Source organism: Oryx dammah, unplaced genomic scaffold, assembly GCF_014754425.2.
Source record: "Oryx dammah isolate SB20612 unplaced genomic scaffold, SCBI_Odam_1.1 HiC_scaffold_13, whole genome shotgun sequence".
Classification (NCBI taxonomy): domain Eukaryota; kingdom Metazoa; phylum Chordata; class Mammalia; order Artiodactyla; family Bovidae; genus Oryx; species Oryx dammah.
Genome location: NW_024070197.1, coordinates 57,955,625 through 57,964,649, shown reverse-complemented (window position 1 = coordinate 57,964,649; position 9,025 = coordinate 57,955,625).

Here is a 9,025-nt window from a genome sequence, read left to right as displayed (position 1 = left end):
AAGCCATTCAATCAGTGCCCAGAAGGATAATTATCTTTTTGGACACATGACCTCACAGTCCCATTCTATTAAGCACACAAAATCTGAAAATGAGTGGCATTAGTGATTCTATTGAAATGGATACAAGGGAACTGAAACAAAGCCAGCTTTAGTTGTGTAATCCCCGAAGGAATACGTGCTAAGAGGATGGTGACTTAGGACCCTTAGGAAGAAAGAGTACAGGGAAATGACCTAGTGGATGCTTGCAGGGTTTTACTCACTAGATGCCTGACCTTCTCGGCTTCGGGTCACATGGGCTTTGATGCAGGTGACTGAGGGTGGGGGTTGACTTGGGTGAGGGTAAGAACTGTGATGATTGACGAATCCACGTAAATGATTGGATCCCCAACTGCCCCTCAGTTATTGCTGCTTTTTTTTTTTTTTTTAATTAGGATCCTAAAATAGCCGTGCTTTTGGCTACTAGAGCCAGTCCATAGAGGGGTTACTTACAGAAACTTGTGGTAGTTTCGCCTTCACTCTTGGGGCACTCTCGTCCAGGTTTGTGGGCCCTCCCTTCTCTGCAGACATGGGTGCAAGCTGCACCAAGTGAGGTGCGCTGGAAGGTGTGTGACTGTGCTGCTCTCACAAGCTGATCTGCCGAAAGAGACCCGCTGGTGATCGGGAGAGCCTGCGGGCTGCTCGTGTGCCCTCAGTATAGGGCCCGCTTCCTGCCTTTCTGGAATACTTTCTGTACAGAGAAGGACCTGAGCTACCTGCTCTTAATAGGGAGCTTAATTTCTGTGTTCTGAGCCCCACCGTGTGTGGCCCCAAATTTATTGCTCCTCCTGGAAGGCCTAGGAGTGGGTGTTCAGGCCCATGGAAACCTTGGGGAGGGGGCTGAAGGTCTCAGGTGGGAATGTTGACCCACTGTCTCCATGGCCTGTCCTTTCACCCCTCTTCTGCCTCCTGCTCCAGCCCCCAGGGAGACCCACAGGAAAAATGCTTCAGAGCAGGAAAAGCAGGAAACCTGGCTGATGGATTAATCAATCAACCAACAAGTACTTATTGAAAGGACCTAATTTTTACTCAACAAATGCTGACAGGAGGGGATGGTGCAGGAACAGTTAATGGAGGACTCTTCAAAGTCAGATAGAGGACTTGAGACAGATAAGCAACTCGCCATGGATTCATTCAACAGGTGGTGACTGACCACCCGTCCGTGAACTGTACTGCCTCCTGGGAAACGGGGGTAAGGAAGACAGGTTAGACTCATCCCATGGAGCTTATAGTCTATCAGGGCCGTGGGTCGTGCTTTTTTTTTAAGGCACTTAAAGGTAGTCTGTATTATAATTGGAAAACAGCCTGCTTAGGCAGCTTATAGTAGCTACAGAAATGAGGACATTTCTCAGCTGGTAAAGAACCTGTCTGCAATGCAGGAGACACAGGTTCGATCCCTGGGTTGGGAAGATCCCCTGGAGAAGGAAACAGCAACCCTCTCCAGTATTCTTTCTTGGAGAATCCCATGGACAGAGGAGCCTTGGCAGGGGGTGGGGGAGCTATAGTCCAAGAGTTCAAAGAGAGTTGATGGGACTGAGCGCCTAGCACACACAGAGCTGCTTTAGGTTTGCAGCCTTAAAAGGATGGAACCAAGCGGGTTGTGGGAATCTGATGATGGTGGCGGCAGACAAGGCAGACTAAGGATGAGGATGAGGCACTGGCTCGAGTGACGTGCCCCCCACGTCCACATCTACCTAGAACCTCAGGACGTGCTATGATTACACCACTATAGGGTCTTTGTAGGTGTAATTAGTTAAAATAAAGTCATATGTTTTAGGGCAGGCCCTGAATCCAGTGACAGGGGTCCTGATAAGCAGGTCTTGTGAAGATATAGATGCCCAGAAAAAAAAAAAGGGAAGTGAGCATGGAGGCAGAGACTGGAGTGATGCAGCTAAAAGTCAGAGAACACCAAGGATTACTGGCTGTCACCAGGAGCCAGGAGGGAAGTATGGGACAGATTCCTTCCAGAGCTTTTAGTGGGAGCAGGGCCCTGCTGACAGGTTGACTTCAGGCTTCCAACTGCCGGAATGGTGAGAGAATAAACTGCTGCCCACAAGGAACTCCAAGGGCTTGTCGGCTTCAGGATAAGAGGATTGAAACCAAGGGGATACGGGGAAAGATGGAAGGAGGCTGAAAGGGATGCGAACAACGTCGAGGAGAAAAACATGAGCGACGAGGGCAGTCAGGGTTTCTTCATTGAGAAGATGACAGCTTCAGTTCAGTTCAGTCACTCAGGCATGTCCGACTCTTTGCAACCCCACGAATTGCAGGACACCAGGCCTCCCTATCCATCACCAACTCCCAGAGTTCACTCAGACTCACGTCCATCGAGTCAGTGATGCCATCCAGCCATCTCATCCTCTGTCATCCCCTGTTCCTCCTGCCCCCAATCCCTCCCAGCATCAGAGTCTTTTCCGATGAGTCAATGCTTCGCATGAGGTGGCCAAAGTACTGGAGTTTCAGCTTTAGCATCATTCCTTCCAAAGAAATCCCAGGGCTGATCTCCTTTAGAATGGACTGGTTGGATCTCCTTGCAGTCCAAGGGACTCTCAAGAGTCTTTTCCAACACCACAGTTCAAAAGCATCAATTCTTTAGCGCTCACCTTTCTTCACAATCCAACTCTCACATCCATACATGACTACTGGAAAAACCATGGTCTTGACTAGAGGGACCTTTGTTGGCAAAGTAATGTCTCTGCTTTTCAATATGCTATCTAGGTTGGTCATAACATTCCTTTGAAGGACTAAGCATCTTTTAATTTCATGGCTGCAGTCACCATCTGCAGTGATTTTGGAGCCCCCCAAAATAAAGTCTGACACTGTTTCCACTGTTTCCCCATCTCCTTCCCATGAAATGATGGGACCAGATGCCATGATCTTCGTTTTCTGAATGTTGAGCTTTAAGCCAACTTTTTCACTCTCCTCTTTCCCACTTTCCTCAAGAGGCTTTTTAGTTCCTCTTCACTTTCTGCCATAAGGGTGGTGTCATCTGCATATCTGAGGTGATTGATATTTCTCCCAGGAATCTTGATTCCAGCTTGTGCTTCTTCCAGCCCAGCGTTTCTCATGATGTTCTCTGCATAGAAGTTAAATAAGCAGAGTGACAATATATAGCCGTGACGTACTCCTTTTCCTATCTGGAAACAGTCTATTGTTCCATGTCCAGTTCTAACTGTTGCTTCCTGACCTGCATACAGATTTCTCAAGAGGGAGGTCAGGTGGTCTGGTATTCCCATCTCTTGAAGAATTTTCCACAGTTTATTGTGATCCACACAGTCAAAGGTTTTGGCATAGTCAATAAAACAGAAGTAGATGTTTTTATGGAACTCTCTTCCTTTTTCCATGATCCAGTGGATGTTGGCAATTTGATCTCTGGTTCATCCGCCTTTTCTAAAACCAGCTTGAACATCTGGAAGTTCACGGTTCACATATTGCTGAAGCCTGGCTTGGAGAATTTTGAGCATTACTTTACTAGTGTGTGAGATGAGTGTAATTGTGTGGTAGTTTGAGCATTCTTTTGCATTGCCTTTCTTTGGGATTGGAATGAAAACTGACCTTTTCCAGTCTTGTGGCCACTGCTGAGTTTTCCAAATTAGCTGGCACATTGAGTGCAGCACTTTTACAGCATCATCTTTCAGGATTTGAAATAACTCAACTGGAATTCTATCACCTCCACTAGCTTTGTTTGTAGTGATGCTTTCTAAGGCCCACTTGACTTCACATTCCAGGATGTCTGGCTCTAGGTGAGTGATCATACCATCGTGATTATCTTGGTCATGAAGATCTTTTTTGTACAGTTCTTCTGTGTATTCTTGCCACCTTTTCTTAATATCTTCTGCTTCTGTTAGGTCCATACCATTTCTGTCCTTTATCGAGCCCATTTTTGCATGAAATGTTCCCTTGGTATCTCTAATTTTCTTGACGAGATCTCTAGTCTTTCCCATTCTGTTGTTTTCCTCTATTTCTTTGCATTGATCGCTGAGGAAGGCTTTCTTATCTCTCCTTGCTATTCTTTGGAACTCTGCATTCAGATGCTTATCTCTTTCCTTTTCTCCTTTAACAAGGATTAAAAGAACTGATGAGGGTGGGCCAGCCAGTGAGGGGAGAGGACCAGAACCGTGGAAGTGGAGAGAGATCCGAGTTCCAGAGAAGTGAGAAGGGGCTCCTGGGCATTAAGAAGAGAAAGAGTGATCGGGGAGAAATTAATTCTTTGGCTAAAGGTTTAAGTCATTTGGTAGAAAAAAGAAAAAATAGTGAAGCAGGTTTCAATACAGAATGTTGGAGGAAAAGACAGAGGTTGAAGGCAGAGAAGAAGGGACTTTGAAGATACCAGGGACTTGCATTTCCTTAGGAGAGAGGGGTGAGAGACAAATGAATCAACCAACGTTTACTGAGCACCTAGGACATGGCAGACACTGCAGCCATTTTCAAATACACTTTCTCTGCATCTGAAATCCAGACTCCCATGAAATGTTAGCTTTGGAAAGAAGAAAGAGGTTTTCCTCTAATGATGGGAAGGGGTAGGGCAGACAGATGAATCTTTAAGGAAGCGGGGTGAACAGGTTCTCCCCTCAATCATCAAATATCCACTGGGAATTTCCTTTCTGCTTGACACTCTGCCAAGGGCATCAGATCCATTACCCAATGGGAGCCTTACAGCAACTCTAGAATGTTCTATTGTGGTCCTCTTCTTGGAGATGAGGAAACTGAAGCTCTGTGGAACCTTTGCCAAATTATTTCTACATGCAGGCAGTTACTAGTGAAACCAGGATTCAAAACCTGAGTGTGCCTAGACAAACAACTGTTTATTTCTCTGCCACTGCATCTTCATCTGTGCAATTACCTGCAGGGCTATGGTGAGTTGTGTCATGGGGATGACCCACATGTGCACGTTCCTGTTCTCACTCTCACTTACCTTCTTTAGAATGAGGCCGTTGGGTCCTCACTAGACCCTCAATCCTCTGCAAGACTTTCCATCACTTTCTGGAGTCATAGACCTCCTGAACACCCCTGTCCTCCCCCACTCCCCCCCACCGCCACACACACACACACACACACACACACACAAAGGTGCCACAAGCATTAGAAACTGAAATCCACCTGCTACCTTGGCCGCAGATGTCTGCTCCTTGCTCCCAGAAAAGAAGCCATGTTTAGGATGCTCCCTAAATACAGGACATGACCAAAAGCAAAGGGGTGTCTCCAAAAGGGATAATGCAAACTGAGACAATAGCTTCGCAGATCAATAGGAAACCTTTAAAGGCCACTGATGAGCTAGACTGCAGGGACGCTCCTGTTCTGTAAAAGGAAAATAAAATGGATCAATAAGAGACGAAAACTGATATGAAATGGCTGAGATGGACGCCTGCTCCCAGGCGTTCTTCACCAACTTGGTTTTTCTGTCAGACTGTTCTTTCCCGTCCTCCCCACTGTGATGAGACCCTAAGGCCCTGGTGTCACAGCAATGAGCCCCTTGAAAGAGGGCAGCAGAAAAGCCACAGGTCGGGCCCATCCCACCACTCTGCACACTGGTTCCCACAATGCGGGCAATCTGCCTGAATGCACCAAGCTGGGGATAAGAGGAAAACGTGTATGCCTAGACTCAACCCTTCACACGCACCCTCCAGTGCCCATTTGCGCGGTGTTTCAGCAGCATGGTACACTCTAAAGGGCTCCCTGGTGCCTTTAAAGGATTCATCTACTGACTATGTAATCTTGGGCAAAATTTTGTAACCTCTCTTAGCCTTAATTTCCTTTTCTCTGACCTTGGGAGCGTTGCTCTGATGGAACAGGACAAATGATCATTGTCACCTTCTTCGTCAGCACCGCTGGTCCAATGGTTAAGCGGGTGGATGTGGCTGGATGCTGCGTGTGGCTCTGTTGGGGGAGGGTTGAGAGTCAGGTGGACATTCGGTCTTGATCAAGTTGTGAATCTTCTCTGACTTTCATGTAATCCATCGTGGACCCAGGTCAAAAAGAAATCTCTGCTGGCTGCTGTGAGGCCTGGAGGAGGCAGGTAAAGTGCTCAGCACATGCTGGGCATATACCAAGTGGTCAGTAAGGGCCCTTTCTCTTTGCCCCCTGACTCCATCCATGACTGGTCCCCAACAGAGAGCCTTAAGCTGAAATCCTGGTGAGTCCAGGTTGATAATCTGGAGTCCAGCTCAAGAAGAAGACAGGAGGGTTCATCCTGGGGAGAGAGAGAGGTGGAAACCTTCATGGTCTAGACTGAAGGAGGTCCTGGCAGACTCGGCGCCCTTGGGGAGAAAGCGTCCCACCTCCATGACGCCAATCCTCACATCTCCAGAGCCTACAGCTTCACTCCAAGCTGTTCGGGTGCCTGCACAGAGCAAAGGGACACGGAACCTCTCTGCTGGGGCCCTGGCCATCCTTCTCCAGCTCTCTGCCTGGAATGCTTGGGGCTTTCCTGGTTCCCCACCGGGTGCCCGCCATCTCACTTTGCTTCTAGGCCTCTGGGCTCCACTGGTGGTCCAGGACAGGCACGCGTCCACGGGGATCAAGACGGCCACTCTCCTGCCGTAGGTACGGGTTCATTCAACACTGCCTGAGCCCCTGCTGTGTACCAGGCACTGTGTTGGGCAGCAAGCACCACGAGATGAACCAAGCAGAGTCCTCACCCCTCAGGCCACCCTGTGCTGGTCTGTAACCACAGATGTCTTGAGCTCCGCCCCACACCGAGACCATTTTGCCTTGACGAGAAATCGGAGAGTGTACGATTCTCTCCCATGTTTTTTGAACAACTCCTTTAACACCGCCTCCTGCGCACTGACAACCCAAGAATGTCACCCTGAGCCCCCCATGCCCTCCCTCCTCCCGCGCCGCTGGGTCCAGTGTCCCCTCCCCCACGCTGCCCTCCTGGCTTCTGCCTCTGCTATGTCCTCTCTCCCATTACACTTGGATGCTTCCTCCCCATTTTGTCTCTGCTGCTTGTTGGCTCACTGTTCCCAGTGGAGGGTGGGGACCTGCTTTTTCTCTGCCTCTCTTGCTCTGACTCTGAATAAGTGAATATGTAAGCGTCCGGGTGTCCAACTCTCATGCGCCCCCCAGAAGGCATTCTTACTTGCCAGACAGTCTATTGTCCTGGCTGTGTGTGGCCTACAGTGTGTCTGGGTGAGGCCTACGCAGCTTGTCCGCCCCCACCCCCTGCAAAAAAATAGGCGCGACGGGGAAGCCAACCCTTTTCTTTCTGCTATCTCACTGCTCCTTGGAAGAAAAGCCATGACGAACCTAGAGAGAGTAAGCAGAGACATCGCTTTGCCAGCAAAGGTCCTTCTAGTCAAAGCTATGGTTTTTCCAGTAGTCATGTGTGGATGTGAGAGTTGGACCATAAAGAAGGCTAAGTGCTGAAGAATTGATGCTTTTGAACTGTGGTGTTGGAGAGACTCTTGAGAGTCCCTTGGACTGCAAGGAGATGAAATAGTGAAACCTGAAGGAAATCAACCCTGAATATTCACTGGAAGGACTGATACTGAAGCTGAAGCTCCAATACTATAGCTAACTGATGTGAAAATCCAACTCACTGGAAAACCCCTGATGCTGAGAAAGATTAAGGGAAGGAGGTGAAGTGGGCGACAGAAGATGAGATGGTGGGATGGCATCACCGACTCAATGGATATGAGTTTGAGCAAGCTCCAGGAGATGGTGAAGGACAGGGAGGCCTGGTGTGCTGCAGTCCATGGGGTTGCAAAGAGTCGGACACGACTGAACAATACAATCTCACTAATAAGGAGTTCTTCCACTATAAGATTTCTTCTGCCATTCTGTTGTTCTTACCACACACATCATCTGGTTCCTCTGAGTTCTCCTGTATCATTTTGAATTCCATTTTAGCAATGAACTCTATCCTTTAGCAAGGACAAGACCTTCCTCATCGAACATAAAGAAAACCTCTGCAGGTCACTTTCTTTCTTCTCTTTTCCAACTTCCTTGGGAGGAGAGGGACTGACGTTTGTTGGCACCTCCACATTTCACGATGTCATAAAATACGTGCTTGGGCACATCTCAGCCAGGAGTGATTAGCTTCTTTCCTACAGGGAGAAAACTGAGGCTCAGAGAGCGGAAGCCGCGTGTTGTAGCTCACACCACATGACGTGACAGGTCTCTACGACTCCTCGCCGTCATTTGAAATACACACATGGCGGACACCTGTGAACACGTTTGGACCCCTGTTGGCTGGGGCCGTGTGACATTCATTATAGAAAATGTCTGTCTGATTTTATCTCATTCCTGAGTCCTGCTGCGGGGCTTGGTGCAGGCTTTGGAATGACTGTCTTCTAAGGGATTCTGTGCTCAAAGTTGTGCAGTGCAAAGGACAGAAGTTTGAGCAAATCGGGGGCAGGGAGAAGAGCCAGAATGTCTGAGTTCAAATCCCAGCCCCTTCTGTCCAGATGACCTTAGGCGATGGGTTGAGCTCATCCCCGGAGGGTTGTTATGGGTCTTTCACCTCCGGATTGCCTCCTCCTAGGGCTCAGGGTGGAGGTCACACAGTCACACATGGGGATGCGGACTCTTGTCTGGCACATGGGATGCATAAATGTGCACCGATGGGCTCCTTCTCTGCAGTGGAGTTGGACCAACAACTCGTTAGCTGTGAGACTCTTGGATAAATCTCTTGACACGGCCAAGCTTCATTTTTTCTGGTTAATAAAACAGAAGTAATACTCCTGGGGGCGAACCTTTGCTAGGAGCCTCTGATGAGCTGTTTTCTTGCTAAATGCATGCCCGTTTTTCTTTCCCTTTGCTTGAGACAGCTCACAGGGCTATGTATCAATCCTGGGGATGGATGGAAGAAACAAGGAGGAGGAAATGAGGAGACACACAGATGGGCTGGGGCTGGCTGAGGCTCAGCTTCACGGGGACGATCAGAGACCCTCCTCTCTGCTGTTTCCACCAGGGGGGTCTGGCCTGAACACTCCACTGGGGTCCATCCCGCCCCTTCCCCAGGTGGTCCCCCAAACTTCTTGGGGAG